Source organism: Cryptomeria japonica, chromosome 1 (assembly GCF_030272615.1).
Source record: "Cryptomeria japonica chromosome 1, Sugi_1.0, whole genome shotgun sequence".
Taxonomy (NCBI): Eukaryota; Viridiplantae; Streptophyta; class Pinopsida; order Cupressales; family Cupressaceae; genus Cryptomeria; species Cryptomeria japonica.
This window is the reverse complement of record NC_081405.1, coordinates 93,632,974-93,641,384: the sequence shown is the minus strand read 5'-3', so window position 1 is coordinate 93,641,384 and position 8,411 is coordinate 93,632,974.

The window sequence follows — 8,411 nt, the reverse complement described above, 5'->3', positions numbered from 1 at the left end:
CATCATAAAATTGTGATCCTTGCAATTTTTGACTACATTTGGGTCTTTGTATTAGCAGACAAATCCGTAGGCCTGATTGAAGACCCAAAACATGCTCAAGACATCAATAACTTGCATTTTTCATCATTTTGCATTGCCTTCTTGCTTCTGCCTGTCCTAAGTTAGGGCAAGATAGGGGCATGGCATCCTTGTCGTGGCCCTATTTTGGGCCCCCTTTGGTCCCCCCTTGCATAGGCATTATCGATTTGTGAGCGGGAAAAGGTTTTCCTATATCGGCCTAAGACGAGAAATTACCTAAACACCCCTAATTGGCAAGTATATAAGGAGCACTTCCCCTCCTATTTGCATGAGTGAAAATAAGCGAAAATAAGTGACCGTAAGGTGAACAAGCAAGAGGTCTCTATTATCGTCATCAAATATTCAAGCATTTATTTAAGCATTAAGCATTTCAAGTCTCCTTTCAAGGCTAGGTGTTGCATTAAAGACAAGGATTCAACCATTGAAGATGAGATTTCTATCAACATTCAAGACATCCTATTTCACATACCCATTCAAGCAAATTCATATGTACAAAGGTATCAACATTTTAATTACATCCCCTTCTTGAGGTGGATTTACTTCAAACATTTCCTTTCATTTACTTGCAACATTTTACAACCACTTGGTAAATTCCAAAATGGGGTTTGACCTGAAGGCAAACCCTAGTCACAATGACATTTCCCTCCCTTTTATGTGTGTAGGTTCCAGGTGTGTGGTTGTAATTGCAGGTTTTGGCTTCATTTTCAGAGACAGAAAACCCTTTTTGGCACGCAGATTTTTCGGAGGACCATGCATAGCTTACGCATGGTCCCTGTAACTTTTTCTCAGATTTGCAGGGAAGCTTTATCTTGACATTCTACTACTAATTCTAGGTGCACAACTTCATCCCGCATATCTATCTCAAGCTATAATATTTCTTGTCATTTCTGCACGTAGTCTCAATTTGCTTAATTCAACTAGTCTACTACAAAAGAGGGTTAATTTACTTTCCTAATACTTTTCAAATTTATTGCAATTCACTTAGTATTCAATCTCTTACCATTGGGGATTGGATCTAGTGAATTCAACCCATCTTTTGAATGCAATGTGTGAAAAATTGAAGGGAATCCTTTGTGAAACTTTTATTCCTCTTTTGAGGGGAGTAAATATTTCCATTTGATCTACCCCCATCATTTTTCACCATATTACAAAGACAAATCGGGCTTAGGGTATGGACAAATTACTCTAGAAGAAGAAACACATTTTAGACAACAAAAAGAGGAGCATGATTGAAGACAAGAGGAACTTGCAATCTAGAGAGAAGAAGCATCTACTCGAAAACAAGAAGAAGAGAACAAGAGAAAACAAGAAGAATCATCTACCAATCAACAATGACAAGAAGATCTGATAGCCAGACTAGCAGAAGTAACCATCAGCCTAGAAGAAGCTGAATATGAGAGAAGAAAAGCAATCTAGTGCAGCCACATATAGGAGGATCCCCAATGAGGAAGTCTGGTCCATGCAACAATATCAATACAACACGAGAGAGAGAGAGAGAGAGAGAGAGAGAGAGAGAGAGAGAGAGAGAGAGAGAGAGAGAGAGAGAGAGAGAGAGAGAGAGAGAGAGAGAATACCAGATCAGGCGTGGATAAATTCATTGATTCAAATGCAACTACCGGTAACATTTTGCTTACATGCAGGCAATTGCCTTATTACATAAATACATCCATATGCATCAATTAGGAAGAAAACATCGGATTCCAATGAAAATCTATTGTTCTATCTCATGAATACTGTAGCATCCGAGAACATCCGGTTCGGCCAATCAAGTTCACATTCCCCAAAGAAAGGAAAATGAAATGTGAACATAGGTCGATGCAAAGATGAGATGAAAATCCTCCAGAAAAGAATCACCATGAAGCACAGACCAACAAGAGGGTTAGTCAGGCATCAAAGATCATCCCACGCATGATAAGTCATCTCCACAAATCAAGGAATCACTCTGCAAGAACCGAGAACACCAACTAGTCATTAAGCTCAAGCATCCAGGAGAAACAAAAAATTTCTAGCCAATCTGGAAGTGATAACTTTCTGGAAAGAGATCCAAATGAAACATAGATCTAGTTTAAGAGAGATGAACAAGATTGAAGTTCAAATCTAGCTCCGCAAGAGAAATTCTCAACGCCAAGGTATCTGGTAACTCTCAGAAATAAAACTGCTGAAAAGAACAAAGAAACTAAAAGGATATATTTTTGGGTGATGAAAGATTGCCAAGAACTAGGGATGCTCTTGCATCACAATAGAAAAGAAAACATAAGAAGCAACCCACAATCTGTGTGAGAAAATCTGTAGATTACAAGCTAGCAGTGAAACTGACTCACATGAGTGGGAATTTGATACATATTCTGAAATATCTTGTGATACAAAAGATGTATATATCGACCTAGTCCATACATATGTGGGTCAAATGCCAAAACATAGACCACTTGAATGGGAATCACAAACTAATGATTCTAACTTCACCGTGACCAATCAGAGGGTGATCGTGAGAACATATCCTGAGGAGAGTGATATCCTTAACTTGACTAAAACAACAACAAACTTTGACAATTATGTCATGATTGTTGAAGTTTTTAAAATTAACCAATCAAACAATCCTTTACCCTTAATACACCCAAAACTTATTGACTGGGACATCACCGGAATCAATAAAGTTGACACCTTCCCAAATGATCATGCTATAGCCATATATCTCAATGTTGTTGAACCAGTAATACCCAAAAGAGCTTCCACTAGAGAATCTAATGACACATCTTCTAGTTTGCGGCGTGCCAAATCTGCCAGTCGCAAAAGTGAAATTAAAGAATTAAAAAGAAGGTCTAATGCTGAAAACCATTTTATGGCAACATTAGACCAATCAAAAGATAAAATAAAGGGTGTATCTGAGGGTGAAAACCTCCTTGAGGCACCCAAAGATGGAAGATTTGACACCATTCTGAAACATTTTCAAGAGAGATCAACTATCCTGATTGAACCTATAGAAGCAGTCAAATTGGTACTCCAGAGAATCCTAAGATTCTTCATCCTACAACATCTTTATTGGAACAAGAGGGAAAAGAATACAATAAATTCTTCAAGAGAAGGCAAATCAACTTTGCCTGGTCATATGTAGATATGCCTGGACTATATCTAGACCTCATCATGCATCACCTCAATGTCGCTCTAGGAGCTAAGCCAGACAAGCAAAAATTAAGGAAGATGCACCCTCACATTGCTCTTCTAGTCAAAGCAGAGTTGAAGAAACTATTGGATGTAGGATTCATGAGACCAGTTGCATATCCAAACTGGGTGTCAAATATTGTACCTATATCAAAACCGGACAAGAGTATCAGAGTGTGCATAGACTTCAGGGACTTGAACAAGGCATGCCCAAAGGATTATTTTCGACTACCAAGCATTGATATTAGTGTAAATCTTACAACAGACCATGAAATGTTCTCTTTAATGGATGGTTTCTCAAGGTACAACTAAATAAAGATATCCCCTGAAGATCAAGAGAAAACAACATTCACGTTCCCTTAGAGTACTTTATGTTGGAACATCATGCCTTTTGGGCTCAAGAATGTCAGGGCTACTTATCAGAGAGCAATGACCACCATTTTCCATGATATGATGTATACCTGTATGGAGGATTATGTGGATGATATACTAGCAAAATCCCACACTAGAGAAGGACACCTCAAAATTCTAGACAAAATATTTGACAGGTTAGAGAAATACAAGTTAAGATTGAATCCAAAGAAGTATGCTTTCGGGGTCACATCAAGCAAGCTTTTGGGATATATCATATCTACTCAAGGAATAGAAGTTGATGCAGTAAAGGTAAAATCTATAATGGAAATGGAATCACCGAAGAACATTAGTCAATTGTGTTCTCTACAAGGGAGATTGCAGTCAATAAGAAGGTTCATAACACAATTGGTTGATCGTTGTCATCTATTCACTCACTTATTGCACAAGAATGTTCCTTTCAGATGGAATGACAAATGTGAGGAAGCCTTCACTCAAATCAAGGAATATTTGGTAACTCCACCAGTACTAGCATCGTCGATTGAAGGAAAACCATTGTTGCTTTACATTTTAGCCACATAAGTATCACTGGGATCTCTCTTGGCGCAACACAACAATGAAAGAAAAGAATGAGAAATCTACTATATCAGTATAACTCTAGTTGGATATGAGTTGAAATACACAACTGTAGATAAAACATGTCTATTAGTAGTATTCGCAACCCAAAAGTCATGACATTATATGCTGATGATTGCCAAGATCGATCCTTTAAAGTATCTACTAAGCAAGGCAACACTAACAGGTCGACTAGCTAAATGGGTCATGGTGCTGAGTGAATTTGACATTGAATATGTTGATCAAAAATATATAAAAGGATAAGTAATTGCGAATCAACTAGCTGAAGCGCCCTTGCATGATGATACTCCATTACACATTGAATTTCCTGATATAGATGTTCTCACTATCAACGAGAAGACTTGGGAACTATATTTTGATGGATGTTACACACAACATGGATTAGGTGCAAGAATCCTATTCATAACGCCTTAGGGCCACACTATCCCTAAATCATACAGGTTGACCTTTCCATGTACAAATAATACTACAGAGTATGAAGCACTAGTCATTGGTCTCAAGATAGCCATTGAATGGAATATCACAGAGTTGCATATCTATGGTGATTCACAACTAGTTATCAACCAGATAAATGATGAGTGCCAAACCAAGGATGATAAACTGATGCCCTACAAGAAATTGGTTGATAATTTCAAGAAGTATTTTGAAGAGATCACTTTTGTTCAGATCCCAAGGAATGAAAATAAAGTAGCAGATGCCATGGCAACAATAACATCTCTTTTACGAATGCAAGAGAATCAAGAGCATTATGAATTCCTGGTAGAAGAACTCTTTTATCCAGCCCATGATTCACCTGACACACAAATCGTCTGCAATATATCCGAAACCAATTCCTCATGATATGGCTCAACATATCTTTACTTGAAAGATACTATCCTTCCTCCAGATCTTTCAGGAAACTAGAAATAAAACTTTATCTGTCAATCCGCTCGTTATACCATTATCGCTGATACACTTTATATACGAGGTTTGGATAACACTCTCCTCATGTGTCTCAAATGTGACGAATTTGAAAAAAGCCTTAAATGAAGTCCATGAAGGTATTTGTGGCACACATTCAAGTGGTCTTACGCTTGGGTTATTATTGGTCCACTATGGAAAGAGATTCCTTCACATATGCTAAGAAATGTAAACAATGTCAGACTCACGACAATCTGATACATGCACTAGCGCAAGAGCTACATCCTTTGGAAAGATCATGGTCATTTTCTCAATGGGGACTGGACCTAGTAGGAAAGATTCACCCTTCATATTCAAATGGACATGAGTTCATCCTGACTACCACATAATACTTTACTAAATGGATTGAAACAGTGCCTTTAACAACAGTGACAAGGAAACAAATAACTTCTTTTATCCTCAATTATATCATTTGCCGCTATGACATTCCCATCTCCATTATCACTGATAATGGAATACCCTTTAAAAATCAAGATGTGCAAGAACTATGTGAGCGATTCCAAATCCAACATAGATTCTCAACACCCTACTATCCTCAAGGGAATGGTCAAGCTGAGGCATCTTAAAAACAATCCTGAAAATTTTGAAGAAGATAGTCAATGAAGTTGGTAAGGACTCCAACACGTTCAGTTGAATCCCGCTCTATGGGATTATCGCACTAGCATCCATACACCCACTGGGGAAACTCCATAATGCCTTGTGTATGGGTCAGAAGCAATCTTGCCAATTGAAGTAGAAATACCTTCTCGATGGATGTCACTAAAGGGACTCATTCCAAATGAGGAGTAGAGAGTATCCAAGTTACAAGAACTAAAATTGCTACAAGAGTGTCACCAAAATGATTTTGATCACTTAAAAGCATATCAATAAAGGATGGCAAGAAGATACAATCACCAGGTCAAGCTGAGAGTATATCAGTTGGGAGATCTTGTCTTAAGAGAAAATCCACGCAACCAGCAAGATCGAGATCAAAAGGGAAAATTTGAACCAAACTAGTTAGGCCATTTTGTCGTGGTTGCTGCATATGGATCCAACGCTTACAAATTGTGAACACCATAAGGCGAGTGGTTTGAAGAACCTATCAACACAATGCATCTAAAAAAATTTTATGGCTAAAAAGCAAAAAAAATCCAAAAACAGTGAAAAAGCAGAAAATCCAAAAACAATACAAAAACAACAAAAACAATGAAAAATGAAAAAAATCAAATATGAGGAAAAATGCAATAAAAACTGATGGCGAAAACCTGGCAACAAATGCTATTTGTCAACTATCTTTTCTATCTATGAGTTCATGCATTCTTTCCGCATCCATCTGTCACATTTGTATATATCCATCATAAAGCCTTTTGTACATAATCAAGCAACACCATCTCACCATGGTTTGGATCATCGTTGTATATCCATAATAAAGTTTGTTTCTAGACTGGGGCAAAATATTGAACCTCGCTAGGAACAAAATTTCACTTTGAGATTAATCAAATAGACAGAACAACAATTAGGTAACACTTGTCAAGCAAAAACTGAGACACATCCAACGTTGAACACAAGATCAAATCATCAACCTTCAACTATCAGTCTAAACATGACAAACACATATTAATGGATGATATCTTTTGACTAATGATTTTAACACTTTGACAACAATGGTTCAACTGTTTTATCTTGATTTTCGCTATCATGATTTCTGAGTGACTCAAGGATGTCTCTGACTAGAGGAACAAGGAAGGAACATGATATTTTCTTTTCTACTGTCTATAAATTAATTGTTAATATGTGAAAATTTGTCTCAAGACATGATCATCAGAATATCATCGAGGACATTTCGGATTTGCACATAGAAATGATTAATACTGCATGTTTTACACAAGCAACACTCAGGTCATCTTGGTTAAATTATACCTCGATGCTTGTGCTAACTTGCAATATCAAAACCCAGGAAAGTAGTGCTCAGGTTATCATGGTTCAATTATACCATTGATGTTTGCACTCACTTCCCACATTATAAAGGGTCAATGATGATAAAAAGCAATGACAAAATGACCGGTCTGATCACAACATTGCATTTCATTCACATTTTCATATTTAAAGTAGATTGCATTTCATTTTGCATGGGATCACAAGAAAGGACAAAAGCTTCAACATGATGTTATCTCTCTTATTAAGTGATTGAGTACATTGGACATCAACAAAAATAATCAATTCATCCATCATGCATGATAAGTTAGTTCATTTTGTCACATATAAGTCTTGCATAATAAGACATCATTCATATACATCATTCAATCATTCTTTTACAATCGATCATTCATGGCATAAATATCAATATGTAAAATAGTATCATCATTGCATTGCATTACATCCATCTTAGATTAATTTGCATAGATATAATCATAAAACACCATGAAAATAGAGAGCATTGCACATGCATCACATAGTACATAAAAACATTCATCGTGTAAATATTGCATCATCATATAGAAAGCATACATCCATCATCTAGAATCCAAAACCAAATAGAAAGTAAAACATACATCATGAAAATAGTTGCACAACATACTCATATAGCAAGCAGAAGGCATCCATAATCTCATAAATCACATAGAGCAAATAGAATCAACTGCATATCGTATCATAAAATAGAATCAATGTCCAAGGTACAATGACATCGCAAAAATATCTGAGATACATCACAATAATGCATCGTGGGAATCATCAATATCTCATCACAAAAATGTGTGTGCGTCAATGGATCACTGTCCCATATCAGTGTGACCACGAGGATGCAGAGTGAAACTCTATCCTGATGCGGAAGGTCTGGTAACACCAACCAATACCCCTATACTTGGGTCTCCACTTGGGGGATCTCTCTAAAGTGGCCCTATCACTCCTCGGCTCTCAGACTGACTCTGTCCTGATCTCCTGCTCATCTATGAAAATCCAGGATCCCTTCGATCAGCAGGAACAACAATGTAGTATAAGGTCCTATAATACTCAGCGTCCCGGATCACCTTACGCATCATTTTCAGGGCAATATTCCCTGAACTAGACCCTCTTGACATCTGTACTTGTGCTTTTGCCTATCGACACCTATCCCTGGCTACATCTCTCTTTGTTGTGAGAGAGGCCATCTATGCACATGCTTGTGTCTGTACCTGGGCCATTTGTGCTTGTGCCTGTACCTGTAACGGTGCCTTCTGGACATGTAGATGAGCTATCTGAGAGTCTCT